The sequence below is a fragment of the Dasypus novemcinctus genome, chromosome 19 (assembly GCF_030445035.2).
Source record: "Dasypus novemcinctus isolate mDasNov1 chromosome 19, mDasNov1.1.hap2, whole genome shotgun sequence".
NCBI lineage: Eukaryota > Metazoa > Chordata > Mammalia > Cingulata > Dasypodidae > Dasypus > Dasypus novemcinctus.
Window position 1 is genome coordinate 39,131,982 of NC_080691.1, and position 17,022 is coordinate 39,149,003.

The 17,022-nt window shown below is 46.7% G+C and overlaps 1 long non-coding RNA gene across 1 annotated transcript; it reads right to left on the reverse strand.

The window, feature by feature from the left end:
• Nucleotides 1-790: 790 nt before the first annotated feature.
• On the reverse strand, nt 791-13,455 carry LOC131274602 (uncharacterized). The gene is made up of 4 exons (XR_009181878.2): nt 12,842-13,455; nt 12,021-12,076; nt 10,228-10,379; nt 791-1,246 (listed from the first exon to the last, which is right to left on the reverse strand). It is a non-coding gene; the product is annotated as an uncharacterized lncRNA (long non-coding RNA).
• Nucleotides 13,456-17,022: the final 3,567 nt, after the last annotated feature.

Consider the following 17,022-nt stretch of genomic DNA (forward strand, 5'->3'; position numbering starts at 1 on the left):
AATGGTCTTTACTATTGGCTCTATCAGTTTTAAATTACTGAAAAAATTCAGTACAGGAAGCCCATGTGGCTCAGTGGCTGAGTGCTGGCTTCCCACATATAAGGTCCGGGGTTTAATCCCCCACCCCAGTTAAAAAAAAAAAATCGGTAGAATCTTAGAGCCAATATGTAAGAGCCAAAAGCTGGTTGAAGCCGGGTCCCAGGACCTGAGTCCCACTGAGATGCCCAACACGTCTCCTGCTCTCTCAGTCTCTCCCGCACCCACAAGGGAGACCCTGCTGTCCCTTCCTGGAATGCTGGCATTCCTCTGAGCAAGTTTGTGCAACATTTGAAGAATCTCTGGTCTGGTCCTCACACTTTAATACTCAGAAAAACTTGAGGAGCTATTTTTCAGAAAAGCAGATTCTCAGGTTAGAGTCCCAGCAATGTATTCAATGAATTTGTGTTTCTCCCAAGCAACCTGGCTGATTCTCACTCAAGTGGGCCTGCAACCCCACTTTGACGGGAGTGAGTTGTTCAAGGTTATCAGCAACTTAGTTAGAACTAAGACCCAGGTTTCCTGATTTCCAATTCAGAGCACTTTCTAACATATTTCATTAACTCTTTCTTTTTCAAGGAGGTACCGGGGATTAAACCCAGGACCTTGTATATGGGAAGCAGGCGCTCAACCACCTGAGCTACATCCACTCGCCCTACACTCTTAAATGCCTCAATTTTAAAACTATAAACACCAGTATTTTACTTTTTTTTAAAAGATTTATTTTATTTATTTCTCTCCCCTCCTCCCCCACCCCAGTTGTCTGTTCTCTGTGTCTATTTGCTGTGTGTTCTTCTTTGTCCGCTTCTGTTGTTGTCAGTGGCAAGGGAATCTGTGTTTCTTTTTGTTGTGTCATCTTGTTGTGTCAGCTCTCCGTATGTGCAGCACCATTCCTGGGCAGGCTGAACTTTCTTTCGCGCTGGGCAGCTCTCCTTACCGGGCGCACTCCTTGCGCATGGGGCTCCCCTATGCGGGGACACCCCTGTGTGGCACGGCACTCCTTGCGCGCATCAGCACTGCGCACGGGCCAGCTCCACACGGGTCAAGGAGGCCCAGAGTTTGAACTGCAGACCTCCCATGTGGTAGACGGACGCCCTAACACACACCAGTATTTTTAAAAAACAAACAGAATCAGGGAAGGAGATGTGGCTTAAGCAGTTGGGCACCCGCCTACCATACAGGAGGTCCCAGGTTTGGTTCCTGGCGCCTCCTAGAAAGAAGACAAGCAGGCACAGAGAGCAGACAGCGAGATCAAGGGGGTGAGAAATAAAAAATAAATCTTAAAAAAAAAAATCAAAATTTTCCCTGCCATTCAAGCAGATTTCACACACCAGTTCGTAAATCAGAAGATACTTTGCCAACCCCCAACCCCGCAGTGGTTCTCACCACGGCGGTCACTTCGGGCTCTGCCCTTCCATGCAGCTGTGAAGTTCCTCCCATTCCCCAGTCCAACGCCTGCTAAGGAGACGCCATTAGAAGCGTGCTCTAAGCAGATTTGAGGAGCTCATCTCGTGGAGGCTCACCCGAGAGGGACAGGAGGAGGAGACGGAAATGAGGGAAGGGAAGGTGGAGGCTGGAAAGAAAACTTTGGAAACTGTGAAAATGGCCTGGAGCTCACATAAAGTGTTACGATTGGAAAATTTCACATGCCCCTTTGCAGAGAAAAGCCATAGATTTACAATTTCCTCAACATCTGGATGGACGTGTTTGAATGGGAATAACTGGAGAACAGGCTTCCGAATGCCCTGTCGTGGGGAAGCAATAATGAAGGGCAAAGCCAGGAACAGCCTGGAAACCCACATCTTGTAACTTTGAGGTGATAGCTGGGAACTCAAATTCTATCCCAAGTCATAAAAAAAAAAGGGGGGGGGAGAGGGCAGGGGGGAATATGGATTGCTGTGAAAAAGGAAGGCAATCAGGAAAGAAGCAGGGGAAGAAACACCGGGGCCAACTTTCAAGAATGACTTTGTCACGAGTCCTTTCCCTGCTTTGAGAAAAGTTTAACTGGTAGTCTTAAGTTCGTGGCAGCGGGCAATTTTCCAAACGCTTGGGAAAGTTACTTAGGGAGAAGTCATCCCAGACAGCTGGTTGGGAAACGGGAGGGGCCAATGCCTTGGTGGTTTTTGTTTTAATCTGGGATTTATTAACGCTCCTAAAGCAAACAGCAGAGAAGGCTTTTCTAAAGAAACATTTTTGCAAATAGAGTCACTGGCATTTCCATAGAAAGGAAAGTTTCTCTCAGGAGGGAGGGGACCTGCGTGGGGAGACCAGCAGAGGTGGTCGGCTCCTTAAGCGACTGCTGTGACATGCCCAGGGGTTCCAGCAGGGGGAGATTCCTTCCTTTCTGAGCCCCACTTCTCTCCAGGGTACAAGGTTTACATTTGCATTTCGGAGGAATTGGGGATCCAACAGAGCTAATTTTTTCCTTGCAAATATGATATGAGGTGACTTATGAGCCCTGCCAGATACCCAGGCTATCAGGGGAAGTTAAGAGCAGGTGGACTCTACTTTTTAAAAGGGATATATTCTTCAAAAGTTATGTGGAGGGAAGCAGATGTGGCTCAAGCATCTGAGTGTCTGCTTCCCACATGGGAGGTCCTGGGTTCGGTTCCCAGTGCCTCCTAAAATTAAAGACAAACAAGCGATCAATTGAAAACCCAACTCAGGGAAGCCAGTGCTCAACCACTTACAAGGTCCAAGGTTCAATCCCCAGCCCCTTAAAACAATAAGAAAAAAAAAGGTATGTGGAAACTGAATTGTTTTAAATCTACAAATGTTGTTAGAGGAACCCTACGTGGTATATTTTGTAAATCTAAACATGCTTCTGGAAGGTGAATAACTGCTTCTGAAAATATTTTGCTTGCTGCTCTGAATTTTCATCCTTTTGCCTCTGTGGCATTCGGGCTGTTTTAAGTGTTAAGTATGCAAAGCCTCAAGCATCCTCGTTGCTGAAAACCCTAAGGCCATCCTGACAACATAAACCGCAAGATAAAGAACTCAGTTAAATATCTTAGCTGAAGGACCGCTGGAGTGCCCTAAATGTCCACCAACCACAATTTATGTAATTTTCCTTCAAAACCCCTTGCCTGGAAATGCCTAGGCAGGACCTGATTTGAGTTGCTCCCTGAATCTGTGCTCACTAACTGCAGTTCTATGACCCCAAATAAAATGCCTTTATTGCCTTGCAGCTTAATTTAATTCTTGGTTAACACTTAGCACTTCATTTAAAAGATAACCTTAACCTATAGTCATGACAGATGGCTCTGGAGTTTGGTGCCTTGCCAGTGGGCCCTATTTTGAAATTTGTGCTTCTGAGTTTGATGGAGTTAGACTCAGATGTGACCTCTCTTCGCATGGCTCTTCTGTCACTTTCACTGAACCTGTGGTTGGCACTGGGGTTGGTGTACGCTCAGGAGAGGAATCTCTGGACTATGTGCCAGCGGGGCCCTGATCCTCAGCAGAGTTGCAGCACCTACTCTCCAGCTTGTTGGACTTGCCCAGGTCAGCTAACACGGAGGGGAGGATGATCAACCACCACACCAGGGAACTGAGAGTCTACAGCTGCAAGCAGGAGAATTCCATCCATCAGCCATGTGGGATCTAAGCCCCCTCTCAATTCAGAGGTGGAGTGGACATCACCATTCCAGGGTCCTCAAGACGGAGAACTAAAATCTGGATTAGAGTGGGGAAAAAAAAAAAGGTAACCTTGGCCGTGGATGTAGCTCAAGTGGTTGAGTGCCTGCTTCCCATGCACAAGGTCCCAGGTTCAAGCCCCAGTACCTTCAAAAAAACAAACAAAAAATAAACCACTACTCACTGGGGAGCCCAAGTGGTTGGGCACCTGCTTCCGGGGTTCAATCCCTGGTACCGCCTAAAAAATAATAATAATCTTAAATTTCCAAGTCACAATCTACATACGCTGTCAAGAGCTGGCTCTGTGTAAGGTACTGGCTGACCCTCGCCAAGAGCACAGGGGCGACTAGCTTTATATGGTCAGGTAAATGAAAACCTGAGCAGAGAGAGGTCTGGAACAGTGAAGAAACATTTCATTGAAGGGCTGAAATTTGATCTGGATCTTCAGGGAAGATCAGGCTTTTTGGACATGCGCAGTCAGGAAAAAGCATTTCAGGCAGGAAAAGCATTTCACACTAGAAGGAACAGAAAAATGACTGCTCAGAGGGGTAAGGATTCAAGGGGACATTTGGAGAATGTCTGGCAGGATTTCCAGAAAGAAGAGGGTAGATCCTGGAAAAGTTTTGGAACAAATTACGAAGCAGAAGTCTTGTAAACACTTAAAAGACAACAATGGCCATTAGGAATCAGGCATGGGTTCAATGAGACCTAGTTGTGTCAAATGAACCCCACTTCCTGTTTCTTATAAGCCTACTAGACTGGTAAACTAGAGGAGGTTGTCAAGGGGACTCTTGTGATTGGTTGCAATTTAATCTTTTCTAACCTTAAGTTTCTATCCTCCTGGGTAGGAGTATAATGGAAGGCTGTTCCATTTTGCATCTAATTTCAGCAGGGCATCTACCAGAGACCCTGTGATAGTCTTTTTTTTTTTTTTTTTAAACAATTTATTTATTTATTCCCCCCCTCCTCGTTGTTTGCACCCACTGTGTGCTCTCTGTGTCCATTCGCTGTGTGTTCTCTGTGTCTGTTCTTTAGGAGGCACTTAGTGCTTCATTTAACAGATAACCGAACCTGGGACTCCCCATGTGGAAGAGAGGGGCTCAATCCCTTGAGCCACCTCAGGTCCTTGCTTTGTCGTATCTTTCATTGTCTTTCCTCTTTGTGTCTCCTTGTTGCATCATCTTGTTGTGTCTGCCCCCCACACCTGCTGTTGCACCAGCTTGCTGTCTTGTCTTCTCCAGAAGGCACTGGGAACTGAACCTGGGAACTCCCATGTGGTAGGTGGGAGCTCAATCGCTTGAGCCACATCCACTTCCCTCTGTGATAGTCTTGCTAAGAGCAGATTCTATAATGAGACAGTCATCTCCAAAGAGAGCTAATGATGGATCGATGGAAGGGATATGTCAGAAAGAGAAAAGCTCTTCTGGGGCTAAAAAGATGGCCCAAAATAACTGGCTGATGTTCTATTTTGAAAAGAGTGTTTCTTGGAGGGGGCAAGCAAGCAGGCCTCCTCAGCTCCCCCAAGTCTGCCTCTGCAGGGACCGACCCCCTCCACTTTTTGAGGGACCCCAGCAGACCCCAGCCCTGTGTTTGGAGGCTCACGCATGCTCATGAAGGAGGAAGGTAGATGCTGGGCAAACAGGAAGTCCCAGGCAGGACTCAGTGTCCCCAACAGGAGGAAATCAGGTGTGGCAGAAAATCTGTTAGGTCCACAGCATGGACAGAGGGTCCTTAATAGAGGCTAGCAATGCCAGCAAATGCAGCAACACCTCCACGGAGGAAGGCGGTGGCTCAGGCGTCAGGGGCAGAGTCCTCGAGCTGGGAGTCCAGCGCTTGCAGAAGGCGGTCTGTCTCGGGGGAGGGGGGGTGTATGGCTGGTGTGGCGACTGAAGAGGGGAAGGCCAGCCGCACAGGTGTGGACATTCATGCAGAACAATGTTTTCATTTAGCAGATCTATCCTGGTAAATGATTTTTGTCGCTTTTTGTAAATTATTTAAAGTGCTATAAAAAACATTTTTGGAAAACATAGCTGTTCGATTTTGTAGGGTGTTCTTAACTACAGTTTTCTGTGGTCTCCAATGCAAGTCTTAGGTTAGCAAACATTTGGTTCTGACCATCACAGCCATCTTTAAAGACACTCCAGGGATCTTCTGTCCCTTTTATTTGAACCTATAGTTGGCGCTGGAGTTGGTAGGTGTATGTCCAAGAGACTTGAATCTCTGGGCTGACCATGTGCCCGTTGGGCCCTGAGCCTCAGCAGAGTTGCAACGCCTACTCTCCAGTTCACTGGACTCACCCAGGACAACTAACAAGGAGGTGAGGATGGACAACCACCACACCAAGGAACTGAGAGAGTCTACAACTGCAAGCAAGAGAGTCCCATCCATCAGCCATACAGATTAAAGCCCCCTCTCAATTAGAGGTGGAGTGGGCATCACCATCTCAGAATCCTCAGGACTGGAGAATAAAATATGGACTAGAATAGACTTATTGGCATTCCACTACAGACTTATTGTGATTCTAGCAATGGAAGAAATTATATCATTGATGTGGAGACAGTGGCCACTGGAGGTGCTGAAGTCAGGGAGAGGGAAAAAGAGGTGTAATATGGGGGCATTTTTGGGACTTGGAATTGTCCTAAATGACATTACAATGACAAATACAGGCCATTATATATCCTGCCACAACCTACAGAATTGAGTGGAAGAGAGTGTAAACTACAATGTAGTTACATTGTACAATGTACAATGTAAACTATAATCCATGCTGAGTGGCAATGCTCCAAAATGTGTTCCTCAATTGCAGTGAATGTGCCACACTAATGAAAGAAGTTAATGTGGGGAAAAGTGGGAGGTGTGGAGAGTGGGGCCTGTGGAAATCCCTTATAATTTTTTATGTAACATTGTATATAATCTTAGTAACTTTTAAAAATGAATTAAATATATATATAAAAGACACTCCAGGGAAGGAGATGTGGCTCAAGCAATTTGGTTCCCATCTACCATATAGGAGGTCCAGGGTTCGAGTCCCGGGGCCTCCTGGTGAAGGCAAGCTGGCCCACGCAGGGAGGAGAGCTGGCCCCACAGAGGAGTGCTGGCTGGCACAGCAAGGTGACACAATGAAAAAGAGACACAGGAGAGACAATAAGACACAACAGACGAGGGAGCTGAGGTGGCACAAGAGATCGAGCACCTCTCTCCCAACTCTGGAAAGCCCTGGGATTGGTTCCCATTGCCACCTAAAGATAGGACAAGCAGACACAGAAGAACACAGCTAATGGATACAGAAAGCAGACGGGGCACAAAACAATGAGGGGGTGGGGAATAAATAAATAAATCTTAAAAAAATAATAAATAATAAAAGAAGTAATGCTTCCCCATGAGTATATCTAAGACTAACCGAGCCCTCATTTTAAAAATAAATAAATAAATAAAGACATTCCAAGACTGACAGGTACTTTTTGGCTGATCGCTAGTGAAAATGTCCAGTTGTACCTGCAGTGCAAGCCTAAGGAAGGCAGTGATTGATGCCCTACCTGAGAATTGCTAAACCACCCCAATGGTGTTGGGAAGCTCACATGACATCACTTCTTGTATAAAGGACCCCCTGGTCCCAAGAGACCAGAACGGTCTTTTGAAAACTAGTCAAAACCTCTGATGGGGGAAGCAGATGTGGCTCAAATGATTGAACTCCTGCCTACCACATGGGATGTCCTGGGTTTGGTTCAGAGTGCCTCCTAGAGAAGAAAAGCAAGATAGCAAGCTGACACAATGGGCTTGTGCGGTGAGCTGATGCAACAAGAGATACAAGGAGGAAAACATAATGAGAGACACAACAGAGTAGGGAGACAAGGAGGCCCAAGTGATTAGGGGCCTCCCTCCCGCATGGGAGGTCCTGGGTTCGGTTCCCAGTGCCTCCTAAAAAGAGAAGCACACAATGAACAAATACAGCAAGTGCAAACAACAAGGGGGTGGGGAGAAATAAAATAAATCTTGAAAATAATAAAAAAGCCTCTGATGGGAAAACTCTTTCAAAGCACGATGGCCAATGAGCAAACAACCGGCCATCACCTGCCCCAGATCCAAGCCTCTCAGCAATGGCATCCGTTTGCTATATGACTTGTACTCTCAAACCTGTGTTGTTTAATGTCTCATCTTGTTCAAGTACTAGAGATTATGAAATCTAAGTAAACTGTTTATACGGAAAAAAATAACTAGCTGAGATATAACAGGTACAAATGTAAAAAGGCCAGATCTGTGGTCAAAAATATCAGCTTCTCAAGAAATGTCTGCAAAACAGTTCATATGAAAAAAGAGCTAAGGCTGTTAGTTCACCATAGTATGACCTAACCATGTGGTGTGCTTGGCAGGAAAAGACTGCAGTTAATAAACAGATACTGTCCATATATTTTTTAGCTCAACACATCCTTATTAGTCACACGCAAGTTCTTGTGCATCTGGCACTGAGTTGAGCAGCAAATACACTCTGGAGATCAAAACACGCATAGTCCCTGCCCTCACGTAGCCTGGAGTTAAGTAGGGGAGAGAAAAAAGCCCAGAAAAGTTAACAGAACCGACACATAAAATCATTAAAACTTGTGGCAGGGGGCGCCAATGGGGCTCAGTGGTTGAATGCCGGCTTCCCACAGGAGGTCCCCGGTTCAATCCCCAGCCCCGGTACCTCAAATTAAAAAGAACACGTCACGGCAGGGGCATGGAGGGGCACACAGTTAAGTGGGGGAGAGTGAGAAGAAACCCACTTGCCCAGGGCTGGTCAGGGCAGGCCTCCGAGGATTCAGGCCACAGGAAGAGGAGGAAAGCCCGGGAGGCAGAACATTTCCAAGGGGAAGAGGGAGACCTCGGCCCTGAGCCTGGAAGCAGCTCAACGTACTTCTAGTAACGGGAAGCAGCCCAGTGAGGTGTGTCTGCATTTGTGGCTGCCAGCATCCGTTCTGGGGTTCTTCCACAACTGTGGGGTTTCTCACCTTGAAGCTGGAGGCGGCCTGGGGCCGAGTTCTCACTAGTGAAAGGCTCAGAATGAGCTGTTGGGGGCTGCCCTTTCCTTTCCTTGCCGGCTGGCCACAACCCACCTTTGACCAGAACAAGCGCCACTAAACAGGATCCCTGAAGGAGTGCAGGCACCAGGGCCGCCCGCTAACCTGGGTCACTAAAGAGGAAGAAAACGTTCTCTGGTAAGCCGCTGAATTATTGTCACGTCTTTTGCCTAACCGAACACTATGGAAACGAAGGAGGTACTAGCCTGGGTCCATCCACATTTACAACGTTTGAGCTCAGAGGGTCACTTTCTTTTACGTGACACTGACCACTTGACGCACGTCCAGGGAAAGGTAAGGGCCTGGACATTTAAGAGTCTGACGACCAAGTCAGTGAAAGTCTGTGAAAGACACTGGTATGGAAACAGAATTTCTTAGGGGCCCCCTGACGACTTATTTGGAAACACTGAGGAAGAAGGTGTAGTCAAATTGAGGTAGCTCCAGGGTACGCTGGATGGATGGAATTTACCACGAGGCCGATTCTGATTCCACATAGGGAATCAGAGATGATTAGGAAATGGCCAGTTTGTTTTAAGTATCAGAGGCCTCTCCCTGCCTGGTGTTCAAAAGCAGATACCATCTACCCATTCGCAGGGAGATGCTGAGGGACGATTCCTGCATCAGGGTGGAGAGTCCTGCGAATCTAGGATTTTAGGTAGGAGACATAGGAAATGAAGCAGGTTGAAGCCAAATTGAATTCCAGCTTGGACTTAATCATGGAGGCAAGGGAGAATCTTAAACATTTCTGAGCAGAGCAGCAACATGATCAAAGCAATCTTCTAGAAACATTGCTTTGGCCACTATAGGGGAAAACAATACTGATTTTTATAACTCATTTTGGTCATTTGGTGCTTACATTCCCCGAACCAGTAGCAATTTAAGGAAGACCCAGAATAAAAGAATTTTTATTTTCTTGATTTTCTTCTTGATTTATAATCCAAAAAATATTTATAGGCTAGCGTTTTTTATTGTTTTTCTCAACTTATCATCCAAGATGAATGATCCTTTTATTCCAAGGAACACAAAGTACTCTACACCCCAGCCTTAGTCCAGCTTGTCACGTATCTCAACTGTCCTGTCAGAGGCAAGTCTGTCAATCCTCCTTTCTCAGATAAGGAGGACTCCCAAGGAGAAGTGAGCTGTTCAAGGTCACGGTGAGTCAGTGGCAGTGCAGACTCCGTGACTGAGGTCTCCCAACTCTCAAGCCCCAAGCCCATGCCAACGATAATGTCCCTAGGACGACAGGTTAAATCATGGACCAGAAAAACCAAACATGTTCAGTAGAATTGGAATTCACCCCAAGACATTTAAAATTCAATCCATTTCATTGTGCAGGTGGGGAAACTGAGGCCAAGTGAGGTCACGTGGGCGAAGGTCGATCGAAAACTTGAACCCAGGGTTCCATGCACTGGATTTTGCCTCCTTACCCGCCCATAACATGGTCAGCCCAGGAGCACCTCACACACTCACTCACACACACACTCCCTTCCGGGCTTAGCATTACCTAGAACCAACAGGGCCATCATCCTCAGTTCCACTGTCTGGAAATGTAGAGGTTCATGTTGGCTTTGGCCACCAAAGACAGGAAACATTCTGCAATCCTTGAAAACTCACAGCTGAGGGGGTGGGGATGGGGCGAACTGTTTGCGCCTTGTACTACAAAGTCAAAAGGGAAAACATGTGTTTCACATTTGTCTTGGGCTGGGAAAGAAAAACTTTTCCTTTCACTTAATCTCGGTTTAAACAAACAGAGAGACTGCCCTTTTTGTAAACTCACCTAACGTTAAATATTGTTCCCCCGCACAGCGTCGGCTTACTAAGCCACGGGACGGAGCCACTTTCCTCACGTAATCCCCTCAATGAAAAGGGGCTTCAGCTTCAAGAAGGACGACTAAAATAATATACATTTCCTCTGATGCATTGGACCCGAGGCAACCGATGGGGTCAGATTTCTAAATTCATAACCTCTGGTTTCAGCCAGAGACTCGAGGCAACGCCGCTTCGAGTCGTGACTCAGGAGTTTGTGAGTGAAAGAAAGCACGTCAAGTGACGTAAGAAAATTCCCCCATTCTCCCATCCCGTAGCTGCGTCCGCCCTGGGGAATTCAGCCTGGGGGTGGGGGCGCCTGGGGGAGGGGCTGACTGGGGGGGGTGTCCCTGGGTGCCGAGTGGCCCACCATCATGGCAAGGACCATCTGCAGTGCTGGACAAAGGAAGGACTCAGTTACAATTACCTTCCTGTCGGCCCGCTTGAGCTAGCCCAGATAATTGCTTCTCGATGTGTGTGAGAACCTCATAAAGTAAACCAAGAAACGGAGGGGCCAGATCGGGGCTAAAGGGAAGCGTCAAGTGGAGGAGGCCAGTGATGCAAATCAACCTTTGAAGTCACTTTGTTTGTGAAAAGTCTGCTGTCCTCTCTGAAGGAAACTTCTGCGGAATGGGGTTTGTGGGCATGCAAGGTTGAGGGCTATTGTTTTTGGCTCCGCTTTTCACCTCACGCCCTAGCTGGGACATGTATAAATCCCCATAACAACATCCTGACATGAAATTGCTCACCCTCTCATTGCATCAAGGGACTTTTACTCCTGCTGATTTTTGAATGCCTCATTGTTTAATAGGACAGGAAGTTTACTCTCAATGTAAATGAGGCGTCTTTTTTTTTTCTCTCTTTCTTTCTTCCTTACCTCACCTCCTTGGAAGATTTGTACAGAGGCCTGCCCTGCCAAACCTAGTCCAGCTATCTGGAAGCAGCCTCAGAGCCCGTCCCCATCCTTCCAGGAGAGCAGAGGACAGCTGTGTCTCTGCAGTGACTGCCCAACTCGTCGCTCAGAGTAGAGGCTTTCTTAGGACCCAAAGTTCTAGGCAAGTTTTTCCCTGGAGGCGACACAGGATGATGGGTTGGTGGATTTTCTGAAAAGGGTAGTTTTTTTTTCTTTAGTGTCTTCAGTCTCACCTGGACCTGAGTTTGTTTCTCAGAGAGAAACCTTAGAAAGCTCTTTTCTCAGGATGCATCATAATGGTGACCAGTTTGCATTTGGAGCATCGGGCGGCAGGACTCTGAAGTAAAAATGGGCCAGACTAACCAGCGTCTGCCAGAAGAATCCTAATTCAGAACCATGATCCTCCTCGGTTGGAACAAATCAGAGAAGAGCCAGGAACCTTCCAAACCTTCGCTGATGCCACCGGTCAAGAAACTGACTGAGACAGACCTCAGAGAGAAAGCAGTTCACAAATATCTACTTTTAGGAATAAGAAACCAGGTAAGAACAGTGAAGAGGTAAATGATAGAGACACTGACCTTGTAGGATGAGAAAAACCTGGTTTGTTTGGTTCTGTACCTCCAGAATCTTTAACCTACACATTAGAAAAGAAATCAATAATGAGCTGTTCTGTTTTTTTTTAAGTTAGAAAAAGAAAAAAAAAAAATTCAAGCGTGGTGCATAAGACCTAGAGATTAGCCTAAGGTTGAAGTACCCATTGCAATCGTCTTTTCCATGTGGCTTCACCGTCAATGCAATCCCAGGAATCATGGGAACTAACCAACAGCACGAAAGAATTTTTGCTTAAAATTGCCATCTTGACCTGTGCTTTGTGTGTATATGTCTACACGTGTGTATGGGTATATCCATCCATGTACCCGTGTGTTTTTTCATTTCCACCAGGTACAATTAAGAAAATCACGCTCACTCCTGGTCAGCGGCTGCCAAACCTAATGTTTCATTAGAATCACCAGGAAAGCTGTAGCAAAAACACACTCATGCCTCCCCATTCTGACTGACTTGGTCTGTTCTGGGCTGTGTGCACAGATTTTTCAGAAACTCTCCAGGTGATTCCAGCATGTGTCCAGGTTCCCCATCCTCGGAATGCAGCCTCCTTCCACCGCCTGAGACACCGAGACCTGCCAGCCAGCCCCTTCCACACGACCCCGCACTGGAACCCGCGCTCCTCCCTTCTCCCTCGTCCCCTAGTCCCGCTTCCTCTCAGTTTTCAGCCCCAGGCTGGGCCCCTTCCCTGGTAACAGGCTCCTCTGGCCACGGTGTATTAGTCAGGGTTCTCTGGGGAACCAGAGCCGACAGGAGAGATCTGTGAATATTATGAGATTTTAAAAAATTGTCTCACATGACTGTGGGGACGCACAAGTCCAAATTCCGTAGAGCAGGCTGCAAGCTGCGAACTCCGCTGACCGCTTTCAAGGAACTCCCCAGGAGAAGCAGGCCGCCTGAAAATTCCCTCTTCCAACTGCCGAAATCCTCACGTCCTCGTGGCTCCTTTTAAGGCCTTCAGCTGATTGGCTGGGGCGGCTCTCTTTGTTGAAGGCAATCTCCTCAGCTGATTGTAGATGTAATCAGCCATAGGTGCAATCAATTTACTCATGATTTAAGTTCACAAAATGTCCGCACGGTAACAATCAGGCCAGTGCTTGCTTTACCGGGCAAGAGGGCACCATCGCCTGGCCAAATGGACACATGAACTTAAATAACCATCACAGTCCACCCCTTGTCAACTAAGCAGCGATACGCATCACCTTAAGCCTCACTTAATCTCTAAACAAAAAACAATAGCCGACATATTTTTCACCTAACAATACTAAACTGTCTTGCATACAAACCAGAAATGCACTAAATCTCTCTAGAATAGGGTATAGGTCCTTGGGTAATATTCACTTTTTTTTTTGTATTGAACCCAGGACCTCATACATGGGATGCAGGTGCTCAACCACTGAGCTACATCCCCAATGAGAGTTGGGTTTTTTTGGTTTTTGATGTTGTTGTTGTTGTCATCTGTTTTTGTTGTTTTTTAGGAGGTGCTGGGGCTCGAACCCAGGACCTTGTACGAGAGAAGCAGGCGCTCAACCACTTGAGCTATATCCGCTCCCCAATATTCACTCTTAAACTTGATATCCTATAACTTAAATACTATGACATGAAACTCATACAGCTTATATCATGATGAAGGGATAAACCAAGGAAGAAAACAAAGATATTTGCTTTATGTACAAATATACTCATAAAACAAAGAAGAAATAGCCATAACCATTACAATCCTGCTGAAGGTGTATCCTCTGGACATTCCTGGAGTGGGTGAGCAGGTCTTAACTGATAAATCCATTCTAACATTCCAATCCCTCTCAGCCTTTGCGTCCGCTCATCTACCTTATACCCTGGCAGTTCTGGCATCTTGACCTCAGGTAAAATCAGCTGCCTTTCAGTCCATGTTTCAGCCAGCCACCCGAACAAACTGTGAGAGCCCTTTCTAACCCCTTGAGCTGCAACGCTGAATCCAGAATCTCTGCTCAGTGGGCCAATAAATGCAGCCTGATCCAACTTCATATTCCTTCCACCGTTATCCCACCACCTTAATATCTGTTCCCACACATAGTCCCCTGATTCTGTCTATATACATTGGAAAACTCATGCAGTTCTTTTGGAGGAGCCGAAGCTCCTCATGGGCCACACTTTGTACTTGACCTTTTGGGACCTGCTGGGACTTCAGTCTAGTTAAAGGTCAAGACAAAAAGAAGGATGGTGGGTGTGGATCACAAGAAGAATGAGAAGTGTCTCGACAGCCAAGGACCTCAGGGCACTCCCTTGCAGATTCATCTGGTAAAACAGGACTAATCTCTTCAAAGCGAGGAGGGCTTGTTTCAAAAAAAACCACCTGGTTACAGGTTTATCAGGCACAGCAGGGTTAACCTCTCAACTGGAGGCTGGATGGCAGATTCCTCGAGGCAGCCTGGGGGCTGGGTGGCTGTTTCCTCAGGGCAGACCTTTTTTTTTTCACAATGAAAACTCTTTTATTAATGATTGTATATATAAACGAAACCAGACGATCACTAAGAGTCCCTCACACTTTCTCAGACCCACAAAATTATCCCAACCATTTTTATAGCTATCAGGGAAAGAGTGGTTCTGCTGCTGCCTTAAGATGTGCAAAATTATGTAAGCTGTCTTAATTACTCCAGTGTCCCAGTATCCCAAAACAGATTGCAATAATGGAATCTCAATGGTATTTCAAAGGATCAAAATAGGGAAACGGACTTGGCCCAGTGGTTAGGGCGTCCGTCTGCCACATGGGAGGTCCGTGGTTCAAGCCCCGGGCCTCCTTGACCCGTGTGGAGCTGGCCCATGCGCAGTGCTGATGCGCGCAAGGAGTGCCCTGCCACGCAGGGGTGTCCCCCGCGTAGGGGAGCCCCACACGCAAGGAGTGTGCCCCGTAAGGAGAGCCACCCAGCGCGAAAGAAAGTGCAGCCTTCCCAGGAATGGTGCTGCCCACACTTCCTGTGCCGCTGATGACAACAGAAGCGGACAAAGAAACAAGACGCAGCAAATAGACACAGAGAACAGACAACCGGGGGGGGGGGGGGGATTAAATAAATAAATAAAAATCTTTTTAAAAAACAACAAAGGATCAAAATAAATAAATAAAATTCAGTAATAAATAAATAAATAAAATTCAGTACCTTCCACAAGATGGGTATAATGACTCAGCAGAATCTAGGGTTTCAACGTCCCTACTCCGATTTTCAGGATCCCATTCTTTTCCACTCAATGCCCTCACTTTAACAGCAGACACCCCGCAAGGTTGGGAGTGTAGTTTACGTTGTAATTCAGCCACTCGCAACCTGGCCAAGCTGACATGTGAACCTAAAACCTCACACATGGCATCTCCCCTTGTCTTGAGGGAGAGCTTTTCATTCAAGCTCTCAGCTCTGTGGGTACCCACTCCCTCCCCTGCTAAATTTAATGAGGAGGAGGATTCAAAAAGAAAAAAAAAAAAAAAACAAGAGAGAGAACACCTTGAGACGTGGGAGGCCAGTCAGGCAGACAAGCAGCCAAACCCACACCACGTTACTCAGGGGTAACTGACAGCCACCTTCTTCATTTTATAGACCTGGGCACCCTAGACCATGGAGGAACGTCTTTTTCTTTCTCACACCCCCCAGGTCATCTCTGTCCCAACCTGGAGTTGAAGTTCAAGGCTGAACCTCAGACACCTGAGCCCAAGGGCCCCTTTAAGGGAGGAGACTTGGTTGTCTCAGAAAGCAGAGCCTCGGCATTTGGGTGGGATGTAAATATCCTCCAATCACCATGGCACAAAAGTTCCCCCTAAAATGCCAGAAAGTATAGCAACATCTCAATCTACTCCTTCGTAAGCAACAAAAATGCCTGTCCGTATAAGGCATATGGTCATTGTTATGTAATGAAGGCAGAAAAGCTCTAGTTTGGAGAGGGCTGCTCGACCCTCTTGCATACCAGCTTCTCCAGGGGCCAGTTCAAACCCATCCCGCAGAAAGGTGAAAATAACTCCCTGTGGTGAACTTTCAGGGCCCAGGGCTCATACAGGTCTTGGCAAATCACAGATGTTCAGCAGATTTCTGAGGAAGCCGAAAATATTCAGTCTGCAACTTCAGGGCGCTTTCTCAATCTACTTTGGTTTTGGAAATTCAAATGACTGGATAGAGGAAAAGATGTGCTGGTGATTACAAAACCCCCAGGGGGAGAACATAGCAAGTGGCAGGACTAGCCCAGGAGACGGGGAAGTGTCGGCAAATGTGCACAACCAGCCGTGTGCGTGGGGTCCTCCCGGTCCTTCCCCCTTTGCATCCCCACCTGCCCACAGCATCTTCGTGTCATTGCGGGAATGGGACTCGAACTTCCCTTCCACCCAGAGAGCAACTGAGTTTGCAGGGTTCTAATCCAGGAACTCTCTGGCTGAGGACAGTGCTCTGTCAGTGGTGGACCAGGGGATTTTGTTTCCTCTGTGTAGGTGCCCCCAAGTGCCCCCAATTCTCAACATTGCCCCTCTGTCTGCTGGAGGCCCTGCCTTGCCCATCTCGCCTCACTTTGAGTTTGTTTTTTGGAAAGAATCGCTGGACAGAATACACATCTGTTGATTTATGTACTCTTTTGTGTGACACTTTTGGGTATTTGTAGTTAATAATACGTTTAATATCTGGGAGGACAGATATTATCTCACCTCACTGCTCTTTTTCAGAACTGTCTTTGTCATTTTCTCTCCGTCATTAGATATAGATTTATTTCTTTAAGACTAATCATTGAATCCCATAGACTTCTGATTGGAATTATAATGAATCAGCAGATTCATTGGGGGCAAGAGGAATGTTCTAAATTCAGTTCTCCTGATTACCAATATCTATTTTACTAGAATCTCTTTCTCAATTTCCCAATAAAACGGCGTCCTTTTCTTTGTCAGAATCCCACACAAGTTCATTGCTAAGCACCCTATGGCATCTGTGGCTATTGCAACTAGGATAGCTTTATTATAGGGCTCGGTAGCCC